The sequence below is a fragment of the Glandiceps talaboti genome, chromosome 14 (assembly GCF_964340395.1).
Source record: "Glandiceps talaboti chromosome 14, keGlaTala1.1, whole genome shotgun sequence".
NCBI classification, from domain to species: domain Eukaryota; kingdom Metazoa; phylum Hemichordata; class Enteropneusta; family Spengelidae; genus Glandiceps; species Glandiceps talaboti.
The window spans coordinates 21,600,129-21,614,773 of record NC_135562.1 but is presented as its reverse complement, the minus strand read 5'-3'; the positions used below and the strand labels follow the sequence as shown (position 1 = coordinate 21,614,773).

Genomic DNA, 14,645 nt, shown 5'->3' with positions numbered 1-14,645 from the left:
TGGTCTTCCAGTACCTTTCATTGTAATCAATACGTCACTTTTAGTGTTTGATCAAACTATTTATAGTCCATAGATATTCAAATTATCCAAGTTTCCTACATCAATATAAAAACGTTGTATTTGCTTGATGAGAATGACATAGCCATGGATAATAGTCATAGTTATGATACAATGAAATTCACATGACCAGCGTGAAAGGAATAGACACAACTGTGATAAACTCAATTGATAAGACAATTACACTCTTTGGAAAGTCCAATTCAAACAATCAATGCCAAGTGTGGTATCTGATAACAGGAGGTTGTAAAATACAAGCCGGCTAATATCTAGACTGACTTTTACTAATACTTTAAGCACAGTATTTTTATAGACAGTGTTGAAATACAATGGATTGAACCATAGACTGAGATTGGTGTTGATTGTTTGAATTCAACTTTCCAAAGAGTGTAATTGTTTATATACAGATGTCTGATCAATTGAGTTTGCATGTATCTTGAAAATCACAGTTGTTATATATTCCTTTCTCACTGTTCATGTGAATTTCATTGTAAATCTCTTGTATAGGATCATGTTAGTCAACTGTTAACAGTTATATAAGATAAGTCTCTTATATAGGATTATGTCAGTCCACTGTTACAGTTAAGATAAGTCTCTTATATAGGATTATGTCAGTCCACTGTTACAGTTAAGATAAGTCTCTTATATAGGATTATGTCAGTCCATTGTTACAGTTAAGATAAGTCTCTTATATAGGATTATGTCAGTCCATTGTTACAGTTAAGATAAGTCTCTTATATAGGATTATGTCAGTCCACTGTTACAGTTAAGATAAGTCTCTTATATAGGATTATGTCAGTCCATTGTTACAGTTAAGATAAGTCTCTTATATAGGATTATGTCAGTCCATTGTTATAGTTAAGATAAGTCTCTTATATAGGATTATGTCAGTCCACTGTTACAGTTAAGATAAGTCTCTTATATAGGATTATGTCAGTCCATTGTTACAGTTAAGATAAGTCTCTTATATAGGATTATGTCAGTCCATTGTTACAGTTAAGATAAGTCTCTTATATAGGATTATGTCAGTCCATTGTTACAGTTAAGATAAGTCTCTTATATAGGATTATGTCAGTCCACTGTTACAGTTAAGATAAGTCTCTTATATAGGATTATGTCAGTCCACTGTTACAGTTAAGATAAGTCTCTTATATAGGATTATGTCAGTCCACTGTTACAGTTAAGATAAGTCTCTTATATAGGATTATGTCAGTCCACTGTTACAGTTAAGATAAGTCTCTTATATAGGATTATGTCAGTCCATTGTTACAGTTAAGATAAGTCTCTTATATAGGATCGTGTCAGTCCATTGTTACAGTTAAGATAAGTCTCTTATATAGGATTATGTCAGTCCATTGTTACAGTTAAGATAAGTCTCTTATATAGGATTATGTCAGTCCATTGTTACAGTTAAGATAAGTCTCTTATATAGGATTATGTCAGTCCATTGTTACAGTTAAGATAAGTCTCTTATATAGGATTATGTCAGTCCATTTTTACAGTTAAGAAAAGTCTCTTATATAGGATTATGTCAGTCCACTGTTACAGTTAAGATAAGTCTCTTATATAGGATTATGTCAGTCCATTGTTACAGTTAAGATAAGTCTCTTATATAGGATCATGTCAGTCCATTGTTACAGTTAAGACAAGTCTCTTATATAGGATTATGTCAGTCCATTGTTACAGTTAAGATAAGTCTCTTATATAGGATCATGTCAGTCCATTGTTATAGTTAAGATAAGTCTCTTATATAGGATTATGTCAGTCCATTGTTACAGTTAAGATAAGTCTCTTATATAGGATTATGTCAGTCCATTGTTACAATTAAGATAAGTCTCTTATATAGGATTATGTCAGTCCATTGTTACAGTTAAGATAAGTCTCTTATATAGGATTATGTCAGTCCATTGTTACAGTTAAGATAAGTCTCTTATATAGGATTATGTCAGTCCATTGTTACAGTTAAGATAAGTCTCTTATATAGGATTATGTCAGTCCATTGTTACAGTTAAGATAAGTCTCTTATATAGGATTATGTCAGTCCATTGTTATAGTTAAGATAAGTCTCTTATATAGGATTATGTCAGTCCATTGTTACAGTTAAGATAAGTCTCTTATATAGGATTATGTCAGTCCATTGTTACAGTTAAGATAAGTCTCTTATATAGGATTATGTCAGTCCATTGTTACAGTTAAGATAAGTCTCTTATATAGGATTATGTCAGTCCACTGTTACAGTTAAGATAAGTCTCTTATATAGGATTATGTCAGTCCATTGTTACAGTTAAGATAAGTCTCTTATATAGGATTATGTCAGTCCATTGTTACAGTTAAGATAAGTCTCTTATATAGGATTATGTCAGTCCATTGTTACAGTTAAGATAAGTCTCTTATATAGGATTATGTCAGTCCATTGTTACAGTTAAGATAAGTCTCTTATATAGGATTATGTCAGTCCATTGTTACAGTTAAGATAAGTCTCTTATATAGGATTATGTCAGTCCACTGTTACAGTTAAGATAAGTCTCTTATATAGGATTATGTCAGTCCATTGTTATAGTTAAGATAAGTCTCTTATATAGGATTATGTCAGTCCATTGTTATAGTTAAGATAAGTCTCTTATATAGGATTATGTCAGTCCATTGTTACAGTTAAGATAAGTCTCTTATATAGGATTATGTCAGTCCATTGTTACAGTTAAGATAAGTCTCTTATATAGGATTATGTCAGTCCACTGTTACAGTTAAGATAAGTCTCTTATATAGGATTATGTCAGTCCATTGTTACAGTTAAGATAAGTCTCTTATATAGGATTATGTCAGTCCATTGTTATAGTTAAGATAAGTCTCTTATATAGGATTATGTCAGTCCATTGTTACAGTTAAGATAAGTCTCTTATATAGGATTATGTCAGTCCACTGTTACAGTTAAGATAAGTCTCTTATATAGGATTATGTCAGTCCATTGTTATAGTTAAGATAAGTCTCTTATATAGGATTATGTCAGTCCATTGTTACAGTTAAGATAAGTCTCTTATATAGGATTATGTCAGTCCATTGTTACAGTTAAGATAAGTCTCTTATATAGAATTATGTCAGTCCATTGTTACAGTTAAGATAAGTCTCTTATATAGGATTATGTCAGTCCATTGTTATAGTTAAGATAAGTCTCTTATATAGGATTATGTCAGTCTGTTGTTAAACCTAATGTATTGAATTATGTAGTTGTAAAAAACCCATGGCATGTGTAAAAATAGTACATTCAACAACAAGGTTGTGTATTGTGTGCATCTTAGTTACTACTACTGTTTACTTGTGAAGACTACCTGTATGTTTAACTTTTAAATAAGTCTTTTAGTTTTATGTTGTTGCTGGCTGTTAAAATTCTTCCTAAATATCATAATCAAGTATTTTACTATTCTTCCTAATATTCATAATCTGTATTTTACTGTTCAACAATTTTCATAATCAAGTATATTGTTATTCAACTTGTGATAGGGAAGATTTTCATATTTTGTGAATTTTAAATTAGTTCTGTCAAGCAATTAAATCATCAGTTGTTTCCATATGTGAAATAAAAATGTCAAGTGATCATGTTCTGTCATTAAATTCAGTTCTAGTCTCAATTCTTGGTTCTTGTCCTCTGACTAGACTTTGTAAAATGCCTAATTGTTATAAATTTGTTTTACTTTACAAGTCTAAAAGAGAATTTGAAAAATATAGACACCTGCTCTGTTATAATAAATTATGTTTGACATGTATGGTGAGTAATTCATCAACATTTATTAACCTTAGTAAATATTCCAATGAAAGTAATACGTCATATGTTGAATTTCAAAACAGATCAAAACATCCAAACAATTATTATTTACTTTGTCATCTCTTTCTCCCTTCTGGTCACTTTCAGTGAGGATGATGTCAATAAAGTATAAACTTGAATATGTTTTACAGCCATTCTCAGTCTACTTGTAAAGAAATTTTTAGTATTACTACAATACAGGAATTGAACTTGAGTGCTTGTCATGAAATAATGGGGTGCCAGCTGAATTGTGATATATGTAATAGTGTACATTGTATGAGCAATACAGATGTGAGTGATATCTGTCATTCCTGTGAACACAATATATCCCCTGTATAATGCAATACAGATGTGAGTGATATGTCATTCCTGTGAACACAATATATCCCCTGTATAATGCAATACAGATGTGGGTGATATCTGTCATTCCTGTGAACACAATATATCCCCTGTATAATGCAATACAGATGTGAGTGATATCTGTCATTCCTGTGAACACAATATATCCCCTGTATAATATATTTAGCCTTGTAAATTATAACAATACATATAAATGCTGCAGGCATCTGAATATGATAAAAAATTGCTATGATAAAATCTCCTTGGTTCAAAAAATATTGAGAAATAGCCAACATTTCAGGATTAACCTTTCATAGACTAGAGTTTGTGTACGATAGACCAATGACATCTCATTGTAACGACTTTTTGTATAGAGCATATGTTACTGCATACAGACACACAATAAATGCATTGTAGAAATCAAGATAATATAGCCAATTTGTAATGAGATACCTAGGGACTTTGTCTGCCTATCCAAGACTAAATGTCAAATGGTTTATTTCCGTTGACATTACCAATATTTCAACATTACCATTAATGTAGGTTTTGGTGTTTTGTTTTGAACATGAAAACCAAAATATATAGGAAAAAAATAATGTAAAATTTACACACATGATCTAATTTGAAAAATCAATAATATAGTTATTAATGATTTGTGGGTAGTATGTATATAGGAAACTTAGGTAGGTTTTAAGTAACCATTCCATAAAGGAGAATTAAATTGGTTTCTAAATTATTTACAAATTTGAAATACAAATTACTAGTTGACCCTAAGTATCAGACCTAGTGAACTTAGTAGGTTTTAACCTCCAATTCTCCCTTTAATAAGGTTCTATACATGGAAATGCAAATTTAATAGGAGAGCCTAAGTATAAGGCTTAAATAGGGAACTCACTAGGTTTTACTGTATTTAATAGGAGAACCTAGTAAGTATCAGAGTTACAGGGAACTCACTAGGTTTTACTGTATTTAATAGGAGAACCTAGTAAGTATCAGACTTACAGGGAACTCACTAGGTTTTACTGTATTTAATAGGAGAACCTAGTAAGTATCAGACTTACAGGGAACTCACTAGGTTTTACTGTATTTAATAGGAGAGCCTAGTAAGTATCAGACTTACAGGGAACTCACTAGGTTTTACTGTATATAATAGGAGAGCCTAGTAAGTATCAGACTTACAGGGAACTCACTAGGTTTTACTGTATTTAATAGGAGAGCCTAGTAAGTATCAGAGTTACAGGGAACTCACTAGGTTTTACTGTATTTAATAGGAGAGTCTAGTAAGTATCAGACTTACAGGGAACTCACTAGGTTTTACTGTATATAATAGGAGAGCCTAGTAAGTATCAGACTTACAGGGAACTCACTAGGTTTTACTGTATTTAATAGGAGAGTCTAGTAAGTATCAGACTTACAGGGAACTCACTAGGTTTTACTGTATATAATAGGAGAGCCTAGTAAGTATCAGACTTACAGGGAACTCACTAGGTTTTACTGTATTTAATAGGAGAGCCTAGTAAGTATCAGAGTTACAGGGAACTCACTAGGTTTTACTGTATTTAATAGGAGAGCCTAGTAAGTATCAGACTTACAGGGAACTCACTAGGTTTTACTGTATTTAATAGGAGAGCCTAGTAAGTATCAGACTTACAGGGAACTCACTAGGTTTTACTGTATTTAATAGGAGAGTCTAGTAAGTATCAGAGTTACAGGGAATTCACTAGGTTTTACTGTATTTAATAGGAGAGTCTAGTAAGTATCAGACTTACAGGGAATTCACTAGGTTTTACTGTATTTAATAGGAGAGTCTAGTAAGTATCAGACTTACAGGGAACTCACTAGGTTTTACTGTATTTAATAGGAGAGTCTAGTAAGTATCAGACTTACAGGGAATTCACTAGGTTTTACTGTATTTAATAGGAGAGTCTAGTAAGTATCAGACTTACAGGGAACTCACTAGGTTTTACTGTATTTAATAGGAGAGTCTAGTAAGTATCAGACTTACAGGGAATTCACTAGGTTTTACTGTATTTAATAGGAGAGTCTAGTAAGTATCAGACTTACAGGGAACTCACTAGGTTTTACTGTATTTAATAGGAGAGTCTAGTAAGTATCAGACTTACAGGGAATTCACTAGGTTTTACTGTATTTAATAGGAGAGTCTAGTAAGTATCAGACTTACAGGGAACTCACTAGGTTTTACTGTATTTAATAGGAGAGCCTAGTAAGTATCAGACTTACAGGGAACTGACTGGGTTTTACTGTATTTAATAGGAGAGTCTAGTAAGTATCAGAGTTACAGGGAACTCACTAGGTTTTACTGTATTTAATAGGAGAGCCTAGTAAGTATCAGACTTACAGGGAACTGACTGGGTTTTACTGTATTTAATAGGAGAGTCTAGTAAGTATCAGACTTACAGGGAACTCACTAGGTTTTACTGTATATAATAGGAGAGCCTAGTAAGTATCAGACTTACAGGGAACTCACTAGGTTTTACTGTATTTAATAGGAGAGTCTAGTAAGTATCAGACTTACAGGGAATTCACTAGGTTTTACTGTATTTAATAGGAGAGCCTAGTAAGTATCAGACTTACAGGGAACTCACTAGGTTTTACTGTATTTAATAGGAGAGCCTAGTAAGTATCAGACTTACAGGGAACTCACTAGGTTTTACTGTATTTAATAGGAGAGTCTAGTAAGTATCAGACTTACAGGGAACTCACTAGGTTTTACTGTATTTAATAGGAGAGTCTAGTAAGTATCAGACTTACAGGGAACTCACTAGGTTTTACTGTATTTAATAGGAGAGTCTAGTAAGTATCAGACTTACAGGGAACTGACTGGGTTTTACTGTATTTAATAGGAGAGTCTAGTAAGTGTCAGAGTTACAGAGAACTCACTAGGTTTTACTGTTTTTAATAGGAGAGTCTAGTAAGTATCAGACTTACAGGGAACTCACTAGGTTTTACTGTATTTAATAGGAGAGCCTAGTAAGTGTCAGAGTTACAGAGAACTCACTAGGTTTTACTGTATTTAATAGGAGAGTCTAGTAAGTATCAGACTTACAGGGAACTCACTAGGTTTTACTGTATTTAATAGGAGAGCCTAGTAAGTATCAGACTTACAGGGAACTCACTAGGTTTTACTGTATTTAATAGGAGAGTCTAGTAAGTATTAGACTTACTGGGAACTCACTAGGTTTTACTGTATTTAATAGGAGAGTCTAGTAAGTATCAGACTTACAGGGAACTCACTAGGTTTTACTGTATTTAATAGGAGAGTCTAGTAAGTATCAGACTTACAGGGAACTCACTAGGTTTTACTGTATTTAATAGGAGAGCCTAGTAAGTATCAGACTTACAGGGAACTCACTAGGTTTTACTGTATTTAATAGGAGAGTCTAGTAAGTGTCAGAGTTACAGGGAACTCACTAGGTTTTACTGTATTTAATAGGAGAGCCTTGTAAGTATCAGACTTACAGGGAACTCACTAGGTTTTACTGTATTTAATAGGAGAGTCTAGTAAGTATCAGACTTACAGGGAACTCACTAGGTTTTACTGTATTTAATAGGAGAGTCTAGTAAGTATCAGACTTACAGGGAACTCACTAGGTTTTACTGTATTTAATAGGAGAGCCTTGTAAGTATCAGACTTACAGGGAACTCACTAGGTTTTACTGTATTTAATAGGAGAGTCTAGTAAGTATCAGACTTACAGGGAACTCACTAGGTTTTACTGTATTTAATAGGAGAGTCTAGTAAGTGTCAGAGTTACAGAGAACTCACTAGGTTTTACTGTATTTAATAGGAGAGTCTAGTAAGTATCAGACTTACAGGGAACTCACTGGGTTTTACTGTATTTAATAGGAGAGTCTAGTAAGTATCAGACTTATAGGGAACTCACTAGGTTTTACTGTATTTAATAGGAGAACCTAGTAAGTATCAGACTTACAGGGAACTCACTAGGTTTTACTGTATTTAATAGGAGAGTCTAGTAAGTATCAGACTTATAGGGAACTCACTAGGTTTTACTGTATTTAATAGGAGAACCTAGTAAGTATCAGACTTACAGGGAACTCACTGGGTTTTACTGTATTTAATAGGAGAGTCTAGTAAGTATCAGACTTATAGGGAACTCACTAGGTTTTACTGTATTTAATAGGAGAGTCTAGTAAGTATCAGACTTACAGGGAACTCACTAGGTTTTACTGTATTTAATAGGAGAGTCTAGTAAGTATCAGACTTACACGGAACTCACTAGGTTTTACTGTATTTAATAGGAGAGCCTAGTAAGTATCAGACTTACAGGGAACTCACTAGGTTTTACTGTATATAATAGGAGAGCCTAGTAAGTATCAGACTTACAGGGAACTCACTAGGTTTTACTGTATTTAATAGGAGAGTCTAGTAAGTATCAGACTTACAGGGAACTCACTAGGTTTTACTGTATATAATAGGAGAGCCTAGTAAGTATCAGACTTACAGGGAACTCACTAGGTTTTACTGTATTTAATAGGAGAGTCTAGTAAGTATCAGACTTACAGGGAACTCACTAGGTTTTACTGTATTTAATAGGAGAGTCTAGTAAGTATCAGACTTACAGGGAACTCACTAGGTTTTACTGTATTTAATAGGAGAGTCTAGTAAGTATCAGACTTACACGGAACTCACTAGGTTTTACTGTATTTAATAGGAGAGCCTAGTAAGTATCAGACTTACAGGGAACTCACTAGGTTTTACTGTATATAATAGGAGAGCCTAGTAAGTATCAGACTTACAGGGAACTCACTAGGTTTTACTGTATTTAATAGGAGAGCCTAGTAAGTATCAGACTTACAGGGAACTCACTAGGTTTTACTGTATTTAATAGGAGAGTCTAGTAAGTATTAGACTTACTGGGAACTCACTAGGTTTTACTGTATTTAATAGGAGAGTCTAGTAAGTATCAGACTTACAGGGAACTCACTAGGTTTTACTGTATTTAATAGGAGAGTCTAGTAAGTATCAGACTTACAGGGAACTCACTAGGTTTTACTGTATTTAATAGGAGAGCCTAGTAAGTATCAGACTTACAGGGAACTCACTAGGTTTTACTGTATTTAATAGGAGAGTCTAGTAAGTGTCAGAGTTACAGGGAACTCACTAGGTTTTACTGTATTTAATAGGAGAGCCTTGTAAGTATCAGACTTACAGGGAACTCACTAGGTTTTACTGTATTTAATAGGAGAGTCTAGTAAGTATCAGACTTACAGGGAACTCACTAGGTTTTACTGTATTTAATAGGAGAGTCTAGTAAGTATCAGACTTACAGGGAACTCACTAGGTTTTACTGTATTTAATAGGAGAGCCTTGTAAGTATCAGACTTACAGGGAACTCACTAGGTTTTACTGTATTTAATAGGAGAGTCTAGTAAGTATCAGACTTACAGGGAACTCACTAGGTTTTACTGTATTTAATAGGAGAGTCTAGTAAGTGTCAGAGTTACAGAGAACTCACTAGGTTTTACTGTATTTAATAGGAGAGTCTAGTAAGTATCAGACTTACAGGGAACTCACTGGGTTTTACTGTATTTAATAGGAGAGTCTAGTAAGTATCAGACTTATAGGGAACTCACTAGGTTTTACTGTATTTAATAGGAGAACCTAGTAAGTATCAGACTTACAGGGAACTCACTAGGTTTTACTGTATTTAATAGGAGAGTCTAGTAAGTATCAGACTTATAGGGAACTCACTAGGTTTTACTGTATTTAATAGGAGAACCTAGTAAGTATCAGACTTACAGGGAACTCACTGGGTTTTACTGTATTTAATAGGAGAGTCTAGTAAGTATCAGACTTATAGGGAACTCACTAGGTTTTACTGTATTTAATAGGAGAGTCTAGTAAGTATCAGACTTACAGGGAACTCACTAGGTTTTACTGTATTTAATAGGAGAGTCTAGTAAGTATCAGACTTACACGGAACTCACTAGGTTTTACTGTATTTAATAGGAGAGCCTAGTAAGTATCAGACTTACAGGGAACTCACTAGGTTTTACTGTATATAATAGGAGAGCCTAGTAAGTATCAGACTTACAGGGAACTCACTAGGTTTTACTGTATTTAATAGGAGAGTCTAGTAAGTATCAGACTTACAGGGAACTCACTAGGTTTTACTGTATATAATAGGAGAGCCTAGTAAGTATCAGACTTACAGGGAACTCACTAGGTTTTACTGTATTTAATAGGAGAGTCTAGTAAGTATCAGACTTACAGGGAACTCACTAGGTTTTACTGTATTTAATAGGAGAGTCTAGTAAGTATCAGACTTACAGGGAACTCACTAGGTTTTACTGTATTTAATAGGAGAGCCTAGTAAGTATCAGACTTACAGGGAACTCACTAGGTTTTACTGTATTTAATAGGAGAGTCTAGTAAGTATCAGACTTACAGGGAATTCACTAGGTTTTACTGTATTTAATAGGAGAGCCTAGTAAGTATCAGACTTACAGGGAACTCACTAGGTTTTACTGTATTTAATAGGAGAGTCTAGTAAGTATCAGACTTACAGGGAACTCACTAGGTTTTACTGTATTTAATAGGAGAGTCTAGTAAGTATCAGACTTACAGGGAACTCACTAGGTTTTACTGTATTTAATAGGAGAGTCTAGTAAGTATCAGACTTACAGGGAACTCACTAGGTTTTACTGTATTTAATAGGAGAGCCTAGTAAGTATCAGACTTACAGGGAACTCACTAGGTTTTACTGTATATAATAGGAGAGCCTAGTAAGTATCAGACTTACAGGGAACTCACTAGGTTTTACTGTATTTAATAGGAGAGTCTAGTAAGTATCAGACTTACAGGGAACTCACTAGGTTTTACTGTATATAATAGGAGAGTCTAGTAAGTATCAGACTTACAGGGAATTCACTAGGTTTTACTGTATTTAATAGGAGAGTCTAGTAAGTATCAGACTTACAGGGAATTCACTAGGTTTTACTGTATTTAATAGGAGAGCCTAGTAAGTATCAGACTTACAGGGAACTCACTAGGTTTTACTGTATTTAATAGGAGAGTCTAGTAAGTATCAGACTTACAGGGAACTCACTAGGTTTTACTGTATTTAATAGGAGAGTCTAGTAAGTATCAGACTTACAGGGAACTCACTAGGTTTTACTGTATTTAATAGGAGAGCCTAGTAAGTATCAGACTTACAGGGAACTCACTAGGTTTTACTGTATTTAATAGGAGAGTCTAGTAAGTATCAGACTTACAGGGAACTCACTAGGTTTTACTGTATTTAATAGGAGAGCCTAGTAAGTATCAGACTTACAGGGAACTCACTAGGTTTTACTGTATTTAATAGGAGAGTCTAGTAAGTATTAGACTTACTGGGAACTCACTAGGTTTTACTGTATTTAATAGGAGAGTCTAGTAAGTATCAGACTTACAGGGAACTCACTAGGTTTTACTGTATTTAATAGGAGAGTCTAGTAAGTATCAGACTTACAGGGAATTCACTAGGTTTTACTGTATTTAATAGGAGAGCCTAGTAAGTATTAGACTTACAGGGAACTCACTAGGTTTTACTGTATTTAATAGGAGAGTCTAGTAAGTATCAGAGTTACAGGGAACTCACTAGGTTTTACTGTATTTAATAGGAGAGCCTAGTAAGTATCAGACTTACAGAGAACTCACTAGGTTTTACTGTATTTAATAGGAGAGCCTAGTAAGTATCAGACTTACAGGGAACTGACTAGGTTTTACTGTATTTAATAGGAGAGCCTAGTAAGTATCAGACTTACAGGGAATTCACTAGGTTTTACTGTATTTAATAGGAGAGTCTAGTAAGTATCAGACTTACAGGGAATTCACTAGGTTTTACTGTATTTAATAGGAGAGTCTAGTAAGTATCAGACTTACAGGGAACTCACTAGGTTTTACTGTATTTAATAGGAGAGTCTAGTAAGTATCAGACTTACAGGGAACTCACTAGGTTTTACTGTATTTAATAGGAGAGCCTAGTAAGTATCAGACTTACAGGGAACTCACTAGGTTTTACTGTATTTAATAGGAGAGCCTAGTAAGTGTCAGACTTACAGGGAACTCACTAGGTTTTACTGTATTTAATAGGAGAGTCTAGTAAGTATCAGACTTACAGGGAATTCACTAGGTTTTACTGTATTTAATAGGAGAGCCTAGTAAGTATTAGACTTACAGGGAACTCACTAGGTTTTACTGTATTTAATAGGAGAGTCTAGTAAGTATCAGACTTACAGGTAACTCACTAGGTTTTACTGTATTTAATAGGAGAGCCTAGTAAGTGTCAGACTTACTGGGAACTCACTAGGTTTTACTGTATTTAATAGGAGAGTCTAGTAAGTATCAGACTTACAGGGAACTCACTAGGTTTTACTGTATTTAATAGGAGAGTCTAGTAAGTATCAGACTTACAGGGAATTCACTAGGTTTTACTGTATTTAATAGGAGAGCCTAGTAAGTATCAGACTTACAGGGAACTCACTAGGTTTTACTGTATTTAATAGGAGAGTCTAGTAAGTATCAGACTTACAGGGAACTCACTAGGTTTTACTGTATTTAATAGGAGAGTCTAGTAAGTATCAGACTTACAGGGAACTCACTAGGTTTTACTGTATTTAATAGGAGAGCCTAGTAAGTATCAGACTTACAGGGAACTCACTAGGTTTTACTGTATTTAATAGGAGAGTCTAGTAAGTATCAGACTTACAGGGAATTCACTAGGTTTTACTGTATTTAATAGGAGAGCCTAGTAAGTATCAGACTTACAGGGAACTCACTAGGTTTTACTGTATTTAATAGGAGAGTCTAGTAAGTATTAGACTTACTGGGAACTCACTAGGTTTTACTGTATTTAATAGGAGAGTCTAGTAAGTATCAGACTTACAGGGAACTCACTAGGTTTTACTGTATTTAATAGGAGAGTCTAGTAAGTATCAGACTTACAGGGAATTCACTAGGTTTTACTGTATTTAATAGGAGAGCCTAGTAAGTATTAGACTTACAGGGAACTCACTAGGTTTTACTGTATTTAATAGGAGAGTCTAGTAAGTATCAGAGTTACAGGGAACTCACTAGGTTTTACTGTATTTAATAGGAGAGCCTAGTAAGTATCAGACTTACAGAGAACTCACTAGGTTTTACTGTATTTAATAGGAGAGCCTAGTAAGTATCAGACTTACAGGGAACTGACTAGGTTTTACTGTATTTAATAGGAGAGCCTAGTAAGTATCAGACTTACAGGGAATTCACTAGGTTTTACTGTATTTAATAGGAGAGCCTAGTAAGTATTAGACTTACAGGGAACTCACTAGGTTTTACTGTATTTAATAGGAGAGTCTAGTAAGTATCAGACTTACAGGGAACTCACTAGGTTTTACTGTATTTAATAGGAGAGCCTAGTAAGTATCAGACTTACAGGGAACTCACTAGGTTTTACTGTATTTAATAGGAGAGTCTAGTAAGTATCAGACTTACAGGGAACTCACTAGGTTTTACTGTATTTAATAGGAGAGCCTAGTAAGTATCAGACTTACAGGGAATTCACTAGGTTTTACTGTATTTAATAGGAGAGTCTAGTAAGTGTCAGACTTACAGGGAACTCACTAGGTTTTACTGTATTTAATAGGAGAGTCTAGTAAGTATCAGACTTACAGGGAACTCACTAGGTTTTACTGTATTTAATAGGAGAGTCTAGTAAGTATCAGACTTACAGGGAACTCACTAGGTTTTACTGTTTTTAATAGGAGAGCCTAGTAAGTATTAGACTTACAGGGAACTCACTAGGTTTTACTGTATTTAATAGGCGAGTCTAGTAAGTATCAGACTTACAGGGAACTCACTAGGTTTTACTGTATTTAATAGGAGAGTCTAGTAAGTATTAGACTTACTGGGAACTCACTAGGTTTTACTGTATTTAATAGGAGAGCCTAGTAAGTATCAGACTTACAGGGAACTCACTAGGTTTTACTGTATTTAATAGGAGAGTCTAATAAGTATCAGACTTACTGGGAACTCACTAGGTTTTACTGTATTTAATAGGAGAGTCTAGTAAGTATCAGACTTACAGGGAACTCACTAGGTTTTACTGTATTTAATAGGAGAGTCTAGTAAGTATCAGACTTACAGGGAACTCACTAGGTTTTACTGTATTTAATAGGAGAGTCTAGTAAGTATCAGACTTACAGGGAACTCACTAGGTTTTACTGTATATAATAGGAGAGCCTAGTAAGTATCAGACTTACAGGGAACTCACTAGGTTTTACTGTATTTAATAGGAGAGTCTAGTAAGTATCAGACTTACAGGGAACTCACTAGGTTTTACTGTATTTAATAGGAGAGTCTAGTAAGTATCAGACTTACAGGGAACTCACTAGGTTTTACTGTATTTAATAGGAGAGTCTAGTAAGTATCAGACTTACAGGGAACT

The 14,645-nt window shown here is 34.1% G+C and overlaps 1 protein-coding gene across 3 annotated transcripts in view; it reads left to right on the top strand.

Annotated features, from left to right (window-relative positions):
- LOC144445608 (solute carrier family 12 member 8-like) overlaps positions 1–14,645 on the top strand; it is a 60,518-nt gene that overhangs the window by 20,683 nt on the left and 25,190 nt on the right. The window lies entirely within an intron of this gene.